The sequence below is a fragment of the Rhinopithecus bieti genome, unplaced genomic scaffold (assembly GCF_001698545.2).
Source record: "Rhinopithecus bieti isolate Rb0 unplaced genomic scaffold, ASM169854v2 scaffold_2350, whole genome shotgun sequence".
Taxonomy (NCBI): Eukaryota; Metazoa; Chordata; class Mammalia; order Primates; family Cercopithecidae; genus Rhinopithecus; species Rhinopithecus bieti.
The window spans coordinates 1,080,058-1,101,171 of NW_016803902.1; the positions used below are offsets into that span (position 1 = coordinate 1,080,058).

Below are 21,114 nucleotides of genomic sequence, written 5' to 3' on the forward strand. Positions count from 1 at the left end.
TACCAAAACCTGGCAGGGACACAACAGAAAAAGACAATTTTAAGCCATTATTCCTGGTGAACATTGATGTGAAAATCCTCAATAAAATACAGGCAAATTGAATCCAGCAGCACATTAAAAAGCTTATCCACCACAACCAAGTTGGCTTCATCCCTGGAATGCAAGGCTGGTTCAACCTATGCAAATCAATAAACGTAATCCATCACATAAACAGAACCAATGACAAAAACCACATGATTATACAGAAAAGGACTTTGATAAAATTCAACACTCCTTCATGCTGAAAACACTTAATAAACTAGATATTGATGGAACATATCTCAAAATAATAAGAGCTATTTATGACAAACCCACAGCCAATATCATACTGAATGAGAAAAAGCTGGGAGCATTCCCTTTGAAAACTGGCACAAGACAAGGATGCCCTCTCTCACCACTCCTATTCAACATAGTATTGGAAGTTCTGGCCAGGGCAATCAGGCAAGAGACAGAAATAAAGCGTATTCAAATAGGAAGAGAGAAAGTCAAATTGTCTGTTTGCAGATGACATGATTGTATATTTAGAAAACTTCACTGTCTCAGCCCCAAAACTCCTTAAGCTGATAAGCAACTTCAGCAAAGTCTCAGCATACAAAATCAATGTGCAAAAATCACAAGCATTCCTATACACCAATAATAGACAAACAGAGAGCCAAATCATGAGTGAACTCCCATTCACAATTGCTACAAAAAGAATACCTAGGAATACAACTTACAAGGTATGTGAAGAACCTCTTTTAGGAGAACTACAAACCACTGCCCAGGAAATAAGAGAGGACACAAACAAATGGAAAAAAAATTCCATGCTCATGGATAGGAAGAATCAATATTGCTAAAATGGCCATATTGCCCAAAGTAATTTATAGATTCAATGCTATTCCCATCAAGCTACTTTTGACTTTCTTCACAGAATTAGAAAAAACTACTTTAACTTTCATATGGAACCAAAAAAGAGCCCGTATAGCCAAGACAATCCTAAGCAAAAAGAACAAAGCTGGAGGCATCATGCTGCCTGATTTCACACTATCCTACAAGGCTGCAGTAGCCACAACAGCATGGTGCTGGGACCAAAACCGATATATAGACCAATGGAACAGAACAGAGGCCTCAGAAACAACACCGCACATCTACAACCAACTGATCTTCAACAAACCTGACAAAAAACAAGCAATGGGGAAAGGATTCCCTACTTAATAAATGGTGCTGAGAAAACTGGCTAGTCATGTGCAGAAAACAGAAACTAGACCCTTTCCTTACACCCTCATACAAAAGTTAACTCAAGATGGATTAAAGACTTAAACGTAAAACCCAAAACCATAAAAACCCTAGAAGAAAACCTAGGCAATACCATTCAGGATATAGGCATGGGCAAAGACTTTATGACTAAAACACCCTAAGCAATTGCAACCACAGCTGAAATTGACAAATGGGATCTAATTAAACTAAAGAGCTTCTGCACAGCAAAAGAAACTATTATCAGAACAAACAGGCAACCTACAGAATGGAAGAAAATTTTGCAATCTATTCATCTGACAAAGGTCTAATATCCAGAATCTACAAGGGACTTAAACAAATTTACAAGAAAAAACAACAACCCCATCAAAAAGTGGGCAAAGGATATGAACAGACACTTCTCAAAAGAAGACATTTATGTGGCCAAAAAACATATGAAAAAAAGCTTATCATCTGTGGTCATTAGAGAAATGCAAATCAAAGCCACAGTGAGATACCATCTCATGCCAGTTAAAATGGCGATCATTAAAAAGTCAGGAAACAACAGATGCTGGAGAGGATATGGAGAAATAGGAAAGCTTTTACACTGTTGGTGGGAGTGTAAATTAGTTCATCCATTGTGGAAGACAATGTGGCAATTCCTCAAGTATCTAGAACCAGAAATACCATTTGACCCAGCAATCCCATTACTGGGTGTATACCCAAAGGATTATAAATCATTCTACTATAAAGACACATGCACACATACGTTTATTGCAGCACTGTTCACAATAGCAAAGACTTGGAACCAACCCGAATGCCCACCAATGATAGACTGGATAAAGATAATGTGGCACATATACACCATGGAATACTATGCAGACATAAAAATGGATGAGTTCTTGTCCTTTGCAGGGACATGGATGAAGCTGGAAACCATTATCCTAAGCAAACTAACACGGGAAGAGGAAAGCAAACACCGCATGTTCTCACTCATAAGTGGGAGTTGAACAATGAGAATACATGGACACCGGGAGGGGAACATCACACACTGGGGCCTGTTGGGGGATTGGGGGAAGCAGAGAGAGAGCATTAGGACAAATACCTAATGCTTGCATGGTTTAAAATCTAGATGACGGGTTGATGGGTGCAGCAAACCACCATGCCACATGTATACCTATGTAACAAACCTGCAAGTTCTGCACAAGTATCCCAGAACTTAAAGTATAATTTTAAAAAAAGAAATTATAGAGAATAGAGAAAAATAGGTTATTTACAGAAAATTATACTTACATATGTACTCAGAAGCATAAATTTTGTGACAGAAAAGACTTTACTATATACTGGCATCTCAGAAGCAGTTCTGAAAGAGCTTAGTTTTATTTTCTTGAATTTTAAGAATGCCTAAGATCCTTCTTCATTTTCAATATTGGGAGGCAAGTAGTATTTACTTTAAATGTCCCATATTGCCCTGGCACGGTGGCTTATGCCTGTAATCTGAACACTTTGGGAGGCCGAGGAGGATGGATCACCTGAGGTCAGGAGTTCAAGACCAGCCTGACCAACATGGCGAAATCCTGTCTCTACTAAAACTACAAAATTAATTGGGCGTGGTGGCACATGCCTGTAGTCCCAGCTGCTTGGGAGGCTGAGGCAGGAGAACCGCTTGAACTTGGGAGGCGGACGTTGCAGTGAGCCGAGATTGCACCAAAGCACTCCAACCTGGGTGACAGAGTGAGACTCCGTTTCAAAAAAAAAAAAAAAGAAAAGTCCCATATTAGCAATGTTATACTCTATAAGGGGTACATCTGCAGACATACTGAGTGTCACTGTAGAAGAGCATGGAATGGCTTCTGTGAAGAAGTTCAGGTACATCAGTGCAAAAGTAAACTGAACTAGTTCTTTCATCTCTATGGTAACAGCTTCCTTCTCTTTATCAACATTACTTATTTGTGACAATTTAATGTTTCTATTTGCAAGTTCTCCAGTTGCAGAAAATTTCACTCCATCTTTTGCACAGGAAATTACAACAGCATCTCCAATATGACTGAGATATCGGCATATGCACTCAAATTCACCAGCAGGCATCTTTACTACACAGCTGTACTACTCTTGTTCTGGAATTCCAAGTTGTTCAGCATCCAAATCCATTAGCTCCACTTTATAATCTGAAACTTTGTCCTGATTTAGTGCTTCAAATACTAGTGGCTAAGGTGTCTGCATTATCTTCAGCTCCTAACGTCATGACCTCTTCATTGCCAGCACAGTGTAGTCTTTTGAACATACTGGTGAGGTTCATGCCTATGGCCAGGTTGCAGTCGCAGCAGCACGTGTTGAAGCCCTTGGAGCAGTGGGTGAGCTGCCCCGAGGAGATGCAGGATGAGTCTATGCTGTGCACATTCAGCTGCTTGAGCTAATGTCCTGGCAGGCCTCACTGATGAGGTCCTTGAGGGCCTCCAACACATTCTTCAGGATGGAGCCCTGGACCAGGCGTACCTTGAACATGGTGGAGTCACAATGACATGGCTACAGGCAGGTGCAACGGAAGAAGGTCTAGCCAGTTTTGGCTTTATGAAGCTCAGAGCAAATGGGCAAATGCAGTGGGAAGAGGCTGAGACCTCGAAAGATGATACAAGTCCACTATGCCTGCAACTGTTTAATCAAGTCTTGGTTTTTTAATGAAGAGCTGGTGCGGGTTCAGGAGCATGAGTGGTGGAATTCACAGATTGCTATCCTCAGAATACCTTCCTGGCAGAAACCCAGGAGCCATGCTGGGATCCACACCCACTCCACCTCCTGCCCCTGCAGTTTCTGCTGGCATCACTGGAGACAGTGGAGACTTGTCCATTACTCTGGCAGGGATTGGACATACCTCCAGTGGGTTGTCGCTCCAGAAACCAGAGAGCAAAAGAAGCCTCTGGCTAGGTTGTCACCAGCCCCTGAGTGGATACATCATGCTCAGAGATTGAGAGTGAGTCATTGAAGCCCCAGGCTGGTGGTAACCAAGTTCCTTGAAGCCTTTATATTGCATATTGCTGAGTGGCACTATTGTAGGCAGGAGAGGAGGGCCAGAGAGGCATAAAGGCTGTCTGCCCCTAAACTTCTTCCTGGAAGGCCTGCAGGTACCTAAAGTGTCAGAAAAGCCATTAGTGCTTCTTGCCCAGGTGTCCCCAAGTGTCCCCAGTGGTCTGAGAGATGATCTTAGGAGTCACTTGGAGGAATATTGGGTTTTAAATGTAATAGTCATGCATTTTAATGTCTCTTCTATTTATGGCAAGTCATATAGGTTTTCAATTAGTGGTCATAATGGTTTTTTAAAAATAATGTTAAAAAAGTGAATCAGTCTCAAGCCTGTAATCCCAGCACTTTGGGAGGCCGAGAAGGGCGGATCACGAGGTCAGGAGATCAAAACCATTCTGGCTAACACGGTGAAACCCCATCTCTACTAAAACATACAAAAAAAAACAGGCGTGGTGGCGGGCATCTGTAGTCCCAGCTATTAGGGAGGCTGAGGCGGGAGAATGGTGTAAACCCGGGAGGCGGAACTTGCAGTGAGCTGAGATCCGGCCACTGCACTCCAGCCTGGGTGACATAGCAAGACTGTCTCAAAAAAAAAAAAAAAAAAAAAAAAAAAAAAAAAAAAAAAAAAAAAAAAAAAAAAAAAAAAAGTGAATCAGTTTAAAGAAAATTGTTAAGAGAAGCAGCATAGTATAGTAGTTAAGAGAATGAACTCTGAAGACAGATGCATGGTCAGATTCCCAGTACCAGACTTACCAGCTAAGGGACAGTGGGTAAATACTTCACTGTGCTGCGGTTTCTTTATCTTTAAGGAATAACAGTAGTACCCACTTCATGAGTTAGTTCATGTAAGCACTTACAACATGTCCCAGCTCACACTAAGCATCACACAGGTAAATGTTAAATAAAATGCAGAAAATCAAGGTGGCAGGGGAGTATAGGGCAAACGTAATGAGGATGGGTCTAGTACAAGAGAAGGTTGTAGGAACGTTTGTCTTCTGTAGTTCTTGCTGTGATGGATGGGCACCCAGAGCCCAGGGAGCAGAAGCGTTGTATCCAAAGTCATAAACTGACATTGCATGGCAGGGCAGAATGAAATCCCTGCTCACTTGACTTACTATCAACTACAGGGCTGCAGAGGTGGCCCCTTCTATGGAGAAAGACAATTTGTCCCATGGGCCACTCAAAGTGGCAAACATAGTCTTCAACAGAGGTGACACAGACATACCATGGAGGCAGCTATGCCATTGCTGACCCCTCAGATGGATGCAGTTTCCCATAGCTCCCTACTTGCTGATGAGATGGCCACGGCCATAAAGCAGTCTTCCAGAGTCTGTCCCAGGTAGATCTCAGGCCTCCCTATGCCAGGGCCAGGCCATAGAGGTCATGGCTGGAGCCTCAGGACCTACCACAGAGCTGACCCAGAGAAGCCTCTGAAGGAATGTTTGATGACTCACCAAATGAATGAATGAGTAAATAAATAAACAAATGCTCTTTCATCATCCCCATTACATGGATCAGCTGATCAGCTAAGCAGAGGATATGCATGTGCCCAAGGGCCCTTTTGGTGCAGTGTGTGTTCTTTCTGTGGGTGAGACTGTGGAGTTATGTGTCTGCAGAAGGTGCTAGGATAGTGCTGGGTGTGTCACACATGAGGCCGTGCCCTACACTTGTGCAGGTTTTCTGTGACCTCTGGGATCTGAAAGATCAGTGTTTGCTAGAGCTGAATAACAGTGAGGTTAGGGGAGTTTGAAGGAGGGAATGGAGGTGTGACATTTCTGGGGCCCAGTCCTGTAGGCAGGTTTAGGGCTTAATGACTATAATCACTTTGGCATGAGCAGCTGACATGGGCTCCTCACTCTATAGTTTACCTAGAGTGCTGCCACTCCAGTTTCATCACTGGCTCCTCAGCACTGCATGAGAGCAGAGCAGTTATTGCAGTTCTATTTAAAAACAAAGCCTGTTAAATGGCAAAGCTGGATAGAATCAGCTCCTCTGAACCCATGTCCAGTATGATCTCAAGCCAGGGTGCCTTCGGGTTGTGTACATCCCAGTAACCAATCCTGGCTGTGGCATGGTGCTTAGCACATGATTCTCATCCCCTACCTCCAGGATTATTTGCTGAAGAGTCAGTGACCAAATGAATAGTGCAAAGGAGAGACAAGAGACCTGGGTCGAGGGCAAAGGGTGTCAGCTCAGGGCTGAAGGGCGCAGGAGGAAGAAAGGGCTGGAAGGAATTCTCTGAAGATGGGCTGCTTCTTTCATGACTACGTTGGCCAGGCCAGGTTTTGGCTCAAGCCTTTCCTTGCTTTTAACTTATCAGAAAATTTGTCATTGGTTCCCTAAATATTGAGAATAAATCCAAAGTCCCACCATGGTTCATAAGGTGCCACGTGAGCAGGCTGCCCACTATCTTCTCTCTTCTACTGTGTAGCCCATGGAATGTCACTCATTGGCTGCCTTTCGCCATTTCTAAAACATTCCAGCATACTCAGGCCTCAGGGCCTTTGCACTTGCTGTTCCCTCTGCCTGATATGCCTTTCCCCCACTCTCTACCTCAAATGTACATCCTCAGAGAGGCCCTCTCTGCCACCTTGCCCCCGTGGCCTTCCTTGTTTTTCTCCATAACACTGATCACTCCTTGGCATTTTATTGTATATGCATTTCTATCTGTCCACTGGAAATGAAGCATCACAAGGCCAGAGATCTTTGCCCGCTTTGTTCACTGCTGTATGCCCAGTGCCTAGCATGATGACTCACATTTATTAGGCATATTAGATACAAATTAAATGCATTTGAATGAGTTAGTATGGTTTGGAGCTTTTACCTCTCTGAAGCTTCTAGGTGTGCTACTTTCACAGGAAGAGTGATCCTGGCCTAGGATGCTAGTGCCTACAAAGTAGCAGAGCTTGTACTTTATTAGATTCACTATATCCTTACAAAAGAGGAGGCACATTGGATAAGATGCAGCCCCAGTCCCCCATCCTCTGCCAAAACCAACGTGTCCCAGTCTGAAGCAGATCCTAGTTAAGCTGGATGGTGGACTGGTAGACCAGCATCCCTCTGGCCAGAGCAGACGTGGATGGCGGGACTGGCAAAGATCGGGACTGAGAATGGCTGAGATCAGGACATCAGGGGTCAAAGATCAAGACAGGGATCTGGGGCTGGGACTAGGGCTGGGAAGAGCCAATGGGTCCTTGGTGGGCATTTAGGGGAGCTGGGTAGTTGATATGGTTTGGCTGTGTCCCTACCCAAATTTCATCTTGAATTGTAGCTCCCATAATCCCCATGTGTCATGGGAGGGACCCAGTGGGAGGTAATTGAATCATGGAGGCAGTTTCACCCATACTGTTCTCATGGTAGTGAATAAGTCTCACAAAATCTGATAATTTTAAAACGGGAAACCCCTTTCACCTGGCTCTCATTCTGTCTTGTATGATGTGCTGCCATGTATGATGTGCCTTTTGCCTCTGCCATGATTGTGAGGCCTCCCCAGCCACCTGGAACTGTGAGTCCATTCAACTTCTTTTTCTTTAAAAATTACCCATCTCAGGTATGTCTTTATCAGCAACATGAAAATGGACTAATAGAGTAGCCAACGTGTGTGGAATGATAATGGGGGGCCAGTTAAGGTGGCTTCTTGTAAGCCGTTGATACTTAGGACTTCTCTGCTGTCCCTACCTGGGCATGAAAGATCCATTTCTTGGCAGGATAAACGACAACAATATTGTAATATGTAAAGATCCTACATATCTGCTATCTCATAACAACCATGTGTAGTATGTTTATTCATTTAGCCAACAAATATGTGTTGATCCTGTGTAAGAACCAGGCACTGTAGATGTTGCCTCAGTCACTGCTTTAGTCCGTTTGTGTTGCTATGGACTCAGGTATACCTGAGCCTGGATGATTTATAAAGAAAAGGGGTTTATTTGGCTGACGGTTCTGCAGGCTGTACAAGAAGCATGGAGCTGGCATCTGTTGATGGCTTCTGGTGAGGGTCTCAGGCTGTCTCTACTCACTGCAGAAGGGGAAGGGGAACCGGTGTGTGCAGAGATCATGTGGTGAGACAGGAAGCAAGGGACGGGAGGGAGCTGCCAGGCTTTTTATAACAATCAGTGCCTCCTGGAAACTAACAAAAAACTCATTACCTCAAGGGGGCACCAAGCCATTCATGAGGGATCTATCCCCATGACAAAAACACCTCCCATTATGCCCCACCTCCAACACTGGAGATCAAATTTCAACATGAGGTTTGGGGGACAAACATCCAAACTATAGCAGTCACATATAGGCAATCTCTACATTTATAGAGGTGACTAACACTCCTTCAACAAAATAGATGATTGTTTACTAAAATACATCAGTTGCTTTATCATCCGTGCTAAGACTAGTGGTTATTACATAGTAGATGCTCAATTAATATTTTTGAATTGCTGGATGAATATGTAGGTTAATGACTTCATCCATTTACTGAACAAGGAAGTAACCCAGAAAAATCAGATTTGGAAATCTGGCTCAGGGTGGTTTTACTCTTGAGACCAAATAGTTCTCTCTGATTCTAAGACTTTGAAGGTTTACAGATTTGGAATTAATACATTTCTAAACTGAAAATACCAAAAAATATTGTGGGGAAGTGGTTAAAAGTTGCCAGGTTTTCATTTTTCCAAGTAAGGAGATGGAGAAAGATATTACCAACAAGTGTTATTTCATAAAAGGGCATTTAAACACTTCAGTTGTGTGAAGGGTGATCCTAGAATTTTAAATCATTGGATACATATTGGTTCTATGAAAAAGTTACTAATTTTTTTCCCATTTCACTGAGGATTGGGGTAAACTTCACTAATCCACAGTGAGGAGACAGGTCCGAGCTCACATGGGCACTTGGGAGCCTCTGGCCTGGAGGAACCAGTCACTCAAGTTCTTTCCTCTCTCTTTGTCTCTCTTTTTAGTCCTCTTCCCTTTCTTCTTCTCTTTCTTCTTTCTTTCTCACCTCTTACATACAGACACACTTAGACACACTGAGGCACATTTCAAAATTCCAAAGCGAAGCAGGCCATGTATCAGAGTTAGGCCTCAGGTGGAGAAGAAAGACAACCTCTCCTGTTCTGAGCACTGCTTTCCCAACTCTAAAAAGAAAAGGAGAAGGGGGTGGGGGTGAAGGGGAGGAGAATCTTCCCTACCTTCCCATCAACCTTCTTTCTTATATCTGTTCAAAGTGAAAAAACAAAATGGTTTTAAACTCTCAGTGTTAGTTTATGACTCCTATTAATCACATGTAATAACCCTCCCAATTATTAAATTATGGGGACATGTGTTTCCTCAGCCAAACAGAATAATTATTTACTGAAATGAATTAACATATAGAAAAGCCTCAGTTCTATGGAGGCTGAAACTTTGCATAATGAGTTTATCAGCCTTAAAAGCACCAGACGAGCTTTTTTTTTTTTTTTTTGGTGAAATAAATACACTGATTATGGTGAAGCTTATCCGTGCTGGCATCTTGCCATTTGCTATTTCTTTAATAAACACAGGTCGAGTTGTGTATCTGTTTTCAGTTTCATTTATCAAGGCTCCCCTTTGCAATTAACAGCTGCGGTAGAGGTGGTGTGGGGGTAGGGAAGATATGTTCTTACCAGCCTCCTCCTCCAGGTCCCCAAAGTTGCTCATTTGGGGCTTTCTTTGTATTTTAATAGGTTTGTCAATCAGCTGACGGCAGCAGTGCAGCAGCGATGCACAGATCTGATCTGCGTTGGCAATATACTTATCACTTGGACATGCATCTCCAGGACACCAGCCTTAGCAGGAAGGGGAGCCAATCAAGGGGAAACAATTATGCAAATTTAAAATGTAAACTCTCTGGAGCCCCTGCCACAACCTGGTAAGATGATGAAGGTCTGCTTTCCATTCCTTTTGCTAGTGACAGCAAGCTCTCTTCCCACATATCTTCCAGGGAGATTCCTAAGTCATTTAAGCATCTGCAAAATGGCCCCATGGACATGTGTGGGGAATGAGGATTTATGGGTAATTATATCTAAAAAACTCTTATTTTTCATGGTACTCATGAAGCCACCCAGTCTCCTAAATTTTTTTATCTAGTGATGTAGGGACTGTGTCAAATGTTCACCAAAGGTCATTTAGATCATTCATTCATTCAACAAGCATTTAGTAATGTATATTTCAAAATTGCTGAGAGTAGATTTTAATTGTTCACACTCTTCCCAAAATGATAAGTATATGAGGTGATGGACATGTTAATTAGTTTGATTTAATCCTTCCATATTGTGTACATATATCAAAACATCAGATTGTATCCCATAAATATATACAATTACTTGTCAATTAAAAATAAAATTTGAAAAAAATACAGGCATGTATTCAAGGGTGCAATACTGGGAGCTCCTTGAGCTTATAGTTTGGTTACTTTGTTTATTCCTTAAAAAACAGATAGCAAACATCTACTCGGAGTGAGGTACTGGTTTTGGGTGGAGAAAGCACAGATGAGGTTCCTGCTGTCATGGAGCTTGCCTTTGGGGATGGGTGGGTGCAGGAGCATGGCGTGAGGCTTTTGATGTGGTTCTCAATAAGAATAGCAATTTGTTTATATAGCAATAGATAATATGGTGGCTGGAGGTGGGGAGTGAGATTATAAATTAATAGGCAAAAAGGAAGATATGAGCTGGTGAAAAGGCAGTGCTGAACATGAAGGAAAGGTGATAGACATACTGAAGAGTAACAGGGTGGCTGCTGAGAATTTGAGTCTCAGGGCAGAACGGACCCTAAAGGTCCTTTGTTCAATACCCTAGATTTAGCTAGTGTGCTCTGTGCATCCCTTCCAACGGGCATCCAGCCTTGGGTCAAATACCCCAAGTGAGGGGGAAATTCACGTATTTGTTACTCTGTCCCATCTTTGGATGTAAAAAATACTTGCTGCTGGGCTGGAATTTGCATCCCTATGGTTTTGTCTCCCTGGTCCTGGTCTTTCTCTTTGAGGCCATTTGTCCTCTCTGGTCTTTTGAGCCCCTATACCCTAGACAGTTGTCCAGCCTTTCTTAGTTGGCCCTCAAATTCCCTGACCCAGGTCTCCTTTCTTTCCCAGACTGGTTTCGATCTTTTGATACTGCTTTTGGCCTTTCTGACTTGACTGCCTTTCACACTCCCCTTCCTCTATCCACTGGGTCTCTTCCCACAGTCTCTGTTTGCTCCTGTGGTCTAGGGGTCTATATAGCTTTAGTTAGGAATTCTGCAACTTTGGTCAATGGCCCCTCACAGCATCATGCCAGTCTCCTCCCTCACGTGGCAAGCTCTTCTTTTCGCAGAAAATGGTCACCACATGCCAGTTGAGCATTTTCCTCTTCTGCTAAACGTGCCCACCTCTTTGGCGCTTCACCTCCTCCTCCTCCCCAGTGACTTCCTTCCTCCCTTCCCTTCTCTGCCAGCCTCAATTATCACTTCTGCAGAGGACTCCCTGGGGGGTGGCCCTCTCTAGTCAGCTACCTGCTAGACATTGTCCTGTGAGATACTTACAGCCCCTGGAGCTCAGCGTACCTTCCTTCCTGTCCTTTGACAAATATCCACTGATGCTGACACTGGGTCAGTGTTCCTTCTAGTCATCGTCCCCTTTCCTCCCCTGCCTGATGGGCCAGAGTCTCCTGCGTCTCCTGGTATTCTATGCTCTAAACTCAGGGACATCCTAGGCTTTTTCTCTTTCCTTCACCATCCATGATTAAATCTGTCATCTGGTTTGCCTTTTTTTTTTTTTTCCCCTTCTCAGGGCCTCTTTCATCTGCCCCTTCCTTCTGCCACCCCTGAGGACCGGTCTTCATCAGTTCACCCCAGACCATAATAATCCCCATCCCCCAAAGAATTTATTACAGGAGACAGTGCTGGAAACTGGAAGTATAGAGACAGGCAAAGCAGATCTGGCATCTGTCCTCGTGGAGCTTGCAGTGAGCTTGTTCATGCATGCATGCATTCACATATTCATTCATTCATTCAAATAGTTATTGAACACCTTCCATGTTACTTTGTCTACTTGTCTCAGATTCCTGATAGTTGGAGGTAACTTTCTAACTTAGTTGTACTGAGGGGGGCAGTTTCCAATAAACTGCTTGACAATTATTTTGATAATTAGCAGCAGTAACTGAGAAGGACAGCCTGGAATGTCAGGGATACTGTCTCCACCCCACAAAAACCATGAATCTGAGAATTTCTGGGCTGCTGGTCTTATCTACAGGTCTGGCTGATTACCAGATGCCCTGCAGTGACATCTCAGGAAAGGCCAGGACTGGGAAGGCCAACCCCCAGAGCCTGCCTCTACATTCTTGAGACACTGTGATAGTTCTCCCATCCTAATCCATCTTCTTCCCATCACTTGCAGCAGATCCACTTCAAGCACCTGCATCCTCTCAGGTACCCTGGTTGTTGGAGATGAGGGTCCTGGCTGCCAAGGCAGCAATTAAGACAAGCAGGCAGTGTCAGATGAACAGTGTCCAGACAGCTTCCTGCAGGCTCTTAGGGAAGGAGTTCAGGCCAGAGGTGGGAGGAGGCAGTGAAGAATGATGTGGTACAACTGCAGGCTGAAAGGTAAGTGTGTGCATGCTAAGTAGACTGAGTGCGCGAGTGTGATACCAGGGTTAAGAATATGCTGATTTGGGCCAGACGCAGTGGCTCACACCTGTAATCCCAGCACTTTGGGAGGCCAAGGTGGGCAGATCGCCTGAGGTCAGGAGTTTGAGACCAGTCTAGCCAACATGGCAAAACCCAGTCTCTACTAAAAACACAAAAATTAGCCGGGTGTGGTGGCTTACACCTGTAGTCCCAGTTACATGAGAGGCTGAGGCAGGAGAATCACTTGAACCCAGGAGGTGGAGGTTGCAGTGAGCTGAGATCACAGCACTGCACACCAGCCTGAGTGACAGAGCAAGACTCCATCTCAATAAATAAATATAAAAAGAATATGCTGATTTGGGAGATCCCAGATCTTCCTGCAGGAAGCTGTCTGGACACTGTTCCTCTGACACTGCCTGCTTGTCTTAATTGCTGCCTTGGCAGCCAGGACCCTCATCTCCAACAACCAGGGTACCTGGGAGGATGCAGGTACTTGATCACTACCTTTTTTGTCCTTGGGCTAATGAATTAATTTCTCTGAGTGACATTTGTTTCTTCATCTTAAATGGGACTACTAATGCCAGCCTCAGAAGGCTGCTGGAGTTTACAGGAGATAATGTGAGGAATTGCCTGGCATGGGTGGTCAATAAATGGTAGCTACTTATTATTAGTATGGTTAGGCTGGTTTTGAGGGTAGGGTCAGGCAGGAAGAACCAGAAAATTGGGGAGGAGCCAGAGTCCTCAGAGGGTGTTTAAGTTCAGGCTGGGGAAGCCAAGATCCTTCCACAAATGCGCAGAGCAGGTACAGGGATGGAAGTGGGGCAAAGCTCAGGTCAGAAGCTGGTGGGAGGTCAGAGAGGTTGGAGAGTCCCTGGGCAGTTGCCAGGATTTTTTCCTGGATTCTCAGCAGCTGCCTTGATCGGCTGTTTCCTGGAGAAGTTGGACAGAGTGGGCAGGAACTGTCACTAGGGCATCAAAATTACTTTTCCCCTGGTTTGGGCCAGAATTGTTTCCAGAACAAAGCAGAGGCTCCAAATGACTATCAAGTGGCCCCTGGATTAGAGACTGAAAGGCTTGGGGGCAGGGAGCCAGGCAAGCCCATCTAGACCTGGCCCACAAGGTGGGAGGGGATCCCTCCAGGGGGATGCCTCTCTGGGCCCACCTGGGAGCCCTGCACCTCCTCTCTTCCTGGCCAGACTCTTCCAGGTCATGCTCATCTGACCTGTTTCAAGGATGCTTATCTGACAACTCTAGTCCTTAAGGATGACTCCTCTCCCCACAGCAGTTTCTCTCTGTTTCTACAGTACCAGGCTAGCTGCTTTATACACGTTGTAGCATTTATTCATCAAGACATCCATGTGAGAGATGTTACACCCATTTTACAGAGACTAAAAGTGAGGCTCACATAGATTAAATAACTTTGCCAGGCTCCTGCAACTGGAAAATGGCAGGGCTGGGATTTAAACACAGGTCTGCCTAGTTCTAAAACCCTAAATTTCAAGAGACCAAGATGTTCCACTTACTATGGCTGAGTAACAAATTACTCTGAAATTTAGGAGAAGACAATTTATCAAGCTTATAGATTCTATGGGTCATAAATTCAGACAAGGCACAGCAGGGATGACTTGTTGCTGCTCCATGATGTCTAGAGCCTCAGCCAGAAGACTTGAAGGCTACACCCATCTGAGGGCCTGTCCACTCCCATACCTGGTGACTGAGGCTGGCTTGAGGCTGGGGACCTCAGTTTCTCTCCACATAGTTCTCTCTAAAAGTCCCTCTATATGGACTAGTTTGAGCTTCCTCACAGCATGATGGCACTGCCTCTGCCAACCTGCAAGTGAGGGTCCTTCCAAAAAGAACCAGGTGGAAAGCACCATCTTTTAAGATACAGCTTCAGAAGATGTACAGCATCAGTTTTGCTACATTCTGCTTGTCAAGGCAGTCACAAAGGCCCATCCAGACACTGAAGGAGGGGAAATAGACTTCCCTTCCAGACACTGAAGGAGGGGAAATAGACTTCCCTTCCAGACACTGAAGGAGGGGAAATAGACTTCCCTTTTTGATAGAGGATTAACAAGATTTTGAAAGATGTGTGATCAGAACTATTATGTGGCTGATTACTTTTGGAAAAGTCAATCTGCTGCATGAAGGAACCTGAAGAAACATATCCATTAGGTGGTGAGCTCATGAGGACTGACCTTGTCCTAGACTTCTTGGTAACTCTAATAGGCCCAGCATATTAAGACACACATAGTATTTGTTGAATTAAACGAATAAATACAGATTGTCCAAATCAGGCTATTCTGAGGATTTTATTATTATTCTTCCAATTTTGCATTTACTGCTTTCTCTTTTACCGTTAAGCTGAAATGTTCCATCTAATGTAGAGGTTCTTTTGCTTCAAGGTTTGTTTCTTCCATCAGGGGTCCAGCAGGATACCATTTTATTGTGGGCATTTGCTTCGTGTTTTGCAGGAGTCTGTAGGAATGCTCTTGAAAATCTCAAAGACATGTCTTCAAACTTCCGTCAGAGCCTTCAATTCTTAGAACAACATCACCCTTCTGCCTTGCCCAGCCATGCTCAAAGCATGTTTTTTTCCCCCTTGGAATTTCCAAAGACTCTGCATGGAGGTGACAGAGGATCCTGCAACTGTAGTCTAGGGGCTTGTTGTGGAATAAGTATAGGCTTCAATCATAAAGGGAGAATATGGATAAGACCTGGATAGTGATCCTTTGCCAATATATGTATTTTTTGTCTGTCTTTCCTTTTTTCTTCTTTTTTGTAACCTTTCCCCTCCCTCTCTTTCTCCAAAATGCAATCTGGCTTTGTTTGTAGCTCACTACTCCCCAGACTGATCTCCAGTTCTGTGAAAAATCACAGCCCTGCCTTCATCTTATTGTTCAGTGTGCTGCTGCTGGGAGTTGCTGCAGAAGGTACACTGATCTGGCAGCTTACCTGGATGGGTAGAGCCAGATGGGGAGTGGGAGGAGGAAGAACGTTGGGAAGAACGGCCAGTGGATGCTGGGCTTAATACCTAGGTGATGGGATGATCTGTGCAGCAAACCACCGGGGCACACGTTTACCTATGTAACAAACCTGCACATCTTGCACATGTACCCCTGAACTTAAAAGTTGAAGATTAAAAATTTTCAAAATAACCTTTGGTCATACTTCCAGAACATTTTCTCTCTCTTTCTCTCTCTCTCTCTTTCTCTCAGTGTGTGTGTGTGAGTTTGTATATACACACATACACAGGTACAAAATATTTTTAACAAAATAAATATGGTTTATACTTTACAAACAGGTAACTGGCTTCCTGTGCCTCCCCTGATTTAAATATGAACACATATTTTCATCAATAAACATTCTTCTTTGACAGTGATATGAAGAGTGATTATCCATTTTATGGGTGTAGCATGATTTATTTTACTGATCTCTACTATTTTAGGATGTTTAGGTTTTCTGATTTTCTATTAGAATCAACAGCATGATGAACATTCCTTCAGCTAAATCTCTTTATCTCTTATTTCCTCAGTATGTATTTCTAAAACAATAATACATTTAGTTAAAGGATACATATACACAACATGCATATTTATGTATGTGTATATGTGTATATGTATGTATGTATATATATTAAAGAACTTTTTTGCCTTGAGACAGAGTCTCACTGTGTTACCCAGGCTGGAGTGCAGTGGTGGGGTCTCGGCTCACTGCATCCTCTGCCTCACGGACTCAAGTGATCCTTTCACCTCAGCCTCCTGAGTAGCTGGGACTATAAGCACTCACCACCAAGCCTGACTAAGTTTTGTATGTTTTGTAGGGACAGGGTTTCACCATGTTTCCCAGGCTGGTCTCCAACTCCTGAGCTTAAGCGATCCACCCACCTTGGCCTCCCAAAGTGCTGAGATCACAGGCATGAGCCACTGTGCCCAGCCTAAAGAACATTTTTGAAAAAGCTTAAAAATTGTCTCCCAAAGTTTGTAATTTACTTAATAGCATCAGTGCTTGGGGATGCTAATAAATCATCATTAACACTTAGTGCTTTCCATGTGACAAACACCCGTAAAGGTTTTACAGACATCATCTCAATCTCTCCACTGACCCTAAGAGAGGACGTTATTATTTCCATTTCATAGATGGGAAAACTGAGGACCAGATGGACAAAGTAACTTGCTCAAGGTCATACAGCCAGGAAATGGCAGATAGGCGATTCAAACCCAGCTCAGACTGACTGCAAAAATCCTCCTCTCCTTTTGCTACCCAGCCTCCCACTTGCACATTCATAAAACTGGTATCTCAAAAGTACCTGATTTTTTTTCACTACCGAACTAGGTGTTCTTACTCTTTTTTGGCTGCAGTTTCCACAGACTGAAGAGGCTCTAAATGACTAAGAACAGTTTTGATTAATTAGATTTTGTTGCCAAAGAATGAATTTGATCCCCACCCCTCCCTCTCACTCTAAAAGCACACAACAAAATGATTTTAGCAGCGGGAATAATTACAGAAAACGTGGTATTAACTCAAATGGAATACAAATATTTTAGATTTTTTATTGTGCTCTAAGACCACCAGAGTGGAAAGAAAAGACTGAAATATGCCTCAGCAGACATAAGGAGAGAGCAGACACCAAGCTAAGAACCCCACGGTCACTCTCTGCTTGCACTTTTGATGATCTCAAAGAGAAGCAATCTTGGGATTTGAGCCTGGATCATAGCAGGAGCTGAAGCCCGTTGGAATCACTTGGTAGACTCAGAAGGAAAGGCTAACCTGGCAAAGACGCAGGTGAAGGCAAGGCCCTCCTCCTCTGGTGCCTTCCTTGCCTGGCTGCTGTCCTTTCTCTCTGATGTGCCCTTAACCTCAGCGCCCCATCTGGGTTTAAACTTCAAGGACTGCAGGAGAGACCCTTGATGAAGTGATGGTGGCTCTGCAGGGCAAGCCATACTCACACCAGTGGTCCAGGTTATAGACCTGTAGAGGCTGGAGGACTCCATCAGTTAGTTCTCCTTGACATCCAGCCTTGACTCTGTCACCCAGGCTGGAGTGTAGTGGTGCAATTGTGCCTCATTGCAGCCTTAAACTCCTGGATTCAAGCTATCCCCCCACATCAGCCTCCTCGGACTACATCACCCCTGGCTAATTTATTATTTTATTTTTTAAGAGATGGGGTCTTGCTATGTTGCCCAGGCTGGTCTCAAACTCCTTACCTCAAGAAATTCTCCAACTGGCAGTCTTTTTGCCTCAGGGCTCTTTGCTTCTCAGACCCACTAAACCTTTTTCTGCCTCAGGGCTCTTTGCATTTGGGTTCTCAATACCTGAGAGCCTACTCTTTGCCTACATCTTTGCATTTGTACCTACTCTTTACTCTCATGTGAACTCCAAAGTACCTTCCTCAGTCTTCCCTGACCACCCTATCTAAAGTGGGACTCCCCTGCCCCCGCAAGTAACCCACTGCCTTTACTTATCATCTTTATATCACTTACCACTACCAGAAAATTTTTTTGTTTACATGTTTACTTGCTTAGTACTTCCTCTCCTAAATGTAAACGCTAGGGGTTTTATTTGCTTTTCTACTTGTGATTCTCAAGGCTTAAGCCAGGCCCTGGCTTAAGGTATGCAATGCGTTTGTTGAATAAACCAATGAGAACAATATTGCCAACTTTATAGTTTTCCTCAGAGGCAGCCTTGAATATTGCAGACACACCATAAGGATCCTTAGCCTATACTTTAGAGCAAGGTTCAGCAAACTACAGCCCACGGGTCAAATCTGGCCCACCATCTGTTTATATAAAGTTTTATTGGAATACGGTCATGCTGATTTCTTTTTACACAGTGTCTATGGCTGCTTTCACCCGGCAACAGCAGAGTTAAGTAGTTGTGACAGAGATCATACAGTCTGCAAAGCTGAAAATATTTACATCTGGCATTTTGTAGGAAAAGTCTGTGAAACTTCGCTTTAGGGGGAAGATTCCCTGGATTACCACAGACCTTTGCTTCATGTGAGTTGATGCCATAATGGTAAGATGCCGCATTGCTTTCTCTCACAGAGGCCTCTTTCATGTCAGCGTCTTTAGATAGGCAACTCAATCTTTCTGTTCATGAAAATATTGGCCTTGGCAATCTGTTTAATTCAGATGGAAAACTACTCCGACCTGAATTATCCAGAGAGCAGAGATCGGTGTGTTTTCTCTAATTGTTAATTATCAGGATGACACATGGTATAGGCCACTCTGCTTGTCTGTCTTTTTATCTAGAGGAAGGGTTTAGCAAGGCACCTTGGTGGCATGAAAGATAGACTTTAAGTGTAAGATTTTATTATTTTTATTATTTCCCTTTGCTTAGATCTCTATAAGAATCATGATGTTTCCAAGGCAGCACATGGTTTGGGGAAACTGGAGAGAATACTCCCAATGGAAAGGGATAACATCACGGCTGCCACAACAATGCTATCCAGTGTGCAAATGTCGGATATTCAGAGGGACCAAGTCATCTTGATTAGAATCGTGGAGGTATGAGTTTCAAAGTGGAATAATCTCATGTTCAATAAATTTGCAAATTCTCTTCACAGTGCAGTGGAAAAGGGAACATGCTTAAGACAATTCCAGGGACTTGGCTCCTGGGCTTATTCAGATATGGGAATGATTGTCAGGGACTGGTTTATTGTCTTGCTAGGATGAAGTAGATGCTTTTGAATCTCTTTCTATTGTGCATGTCTGCGGGAACACATGTTTGCTCTTCTGTTTCACCCCAAATATTGAAAAGCTGTTCAAATTGCCAGATCATTTTCTCCAAGATGACGCTTATTTATAAAAATCTTTAAAATTATATTACAAAGGATGTGTTTATTGTAGAAAAACCAGAACACATAGTTATTTTAATACAAGAAAGCAAAAAAAAAAAAAATCAAACCACCTCTCTGAGATAACCATTGTTAATATTTTATTATAAGCCCTCCCATACTTTTCCCTATGGACTAAAATAAAAAAATACATATGTATATATATATCCATGTGTGTGTATTAGACATGCATAATACTATACATACTGTTCTCTAATCTGCTTTATTTTTCACTGAAAAGCATGTTATGAACTTTTTATACTCTACCGAAATCAGAATAGTGTGGTGGTTAACATCATGTGCTCTGAAATCTGGTTGTCTTGTTTGAAATCTTGACTCTATCAATTACTAGCTGTATGACCTTGGGCAAGTTATATAATTGCTATGGTGCATCAGTTTCCTCATCTGTGAAATGAGGATGATAATGATGGAATATACTAACTATATGATAATGATGGAATATACTAACTATAATGATGGAATATACTAACTATAGGTTGTTGTGAGGGTTAAATATGTTAATGCCAAAAAAATTCCATAATACAGTTCCCAGCATATGGGAAGCTCTTGTTAAATGTTAGCTATGATTATCTTTCCATGTTAACTCATGTATTGCCACATCATTATTTTTTTGGCTGCATATGATACTATTGTATTGGTATGGGAACATTCTTTTCTGCTTTTCATTTGGTGTATGGTTGTGTATATGTGATTTAATGCTGGTCATGCTTTAATGCTATTATTTTCTTTCTATCTTTTATTTTAGGTTCAAGAGAGACATGTGCAGGTTTGTTATGTGGGTAAATTGTGTGTCCCAGGGTTTGGTGTACAGATAATTTTGGCCTCCGGGTAATCAGCATAATACTGAATAGGTAGTTTTCCAACCCTCGTGTCCATGTGTACTCAATGTTTAGCTCCCACTTATAAGTAAGAACATGTGGTATTTAGTTTTCTGTTCCAGTGTTAATTTACTTAGGACAATGGCCTTCAGCTCCATCCGTGTTGCTGCAAAGGACATGATCTCATTTTTCTATGGCTGCACAGTATTCCATGGTATATGTTTACCACATTTTCTTTATCTGGTCTACTGCTGACAGGCATCTAGGTTGATTCCGTGTCTTTGCTGTTGTGAATAGTGCTGTGATAAATATACACATGCATTTGTCTTTATAGTAGAAAGTATACTCCTTTAGGCATATACCCAATAATGGGATTGTTGAGTTGAATAGTAGTTCTATTTTAAGTTCTCTGAGAAATCTCCAGACTGCTTTCCACAGTGACTGAACTAGTTTACATTCCCACCAACAGTGTATAAGCCTTCTCTTTTCTGTGCAACCTCACCAGTATCTGTTATTTTTGACTTTTTAATGAGAGCTAGTTTGATTGGTGTGAGGGGG

General features: G+C 43.0%; 1 long non-coding RNA gene and 1 pseudogene across 1 annotated transcript in view; one reads left to right on the plus strand and one right to left on the minus strand.

Moving 5' to 3' along the window:
- Positions 1-20,505, plus strand: part of LOC108519349 (uncharacterized) — an 80,949-nt gene extending 60,444 nt beyond the window's left edge. The window contains exons 2-5 of the long non-coding RNA XR_001882611.1: positions 9,966-10,150; positions 18,814-18,878; positions 19,222-19,388; positions 20,484-20,505. This is a non-coding gene — a long non-coding RNA (uncharacterized LOC108519349). The remainder of the gene's footprint in view (positions 1-9,965; positions 10,151-18,813; positions 18,879-19,221; positions 19,389-20,483) is intronic.
- Positions 2,656-3,756, minus strand: LOC108519331 (proliferating cell nuclear antigen-like; annotated as a pseudogene).
- Positions 20,506-21,114: the final 609 nt, after the last annotated feature.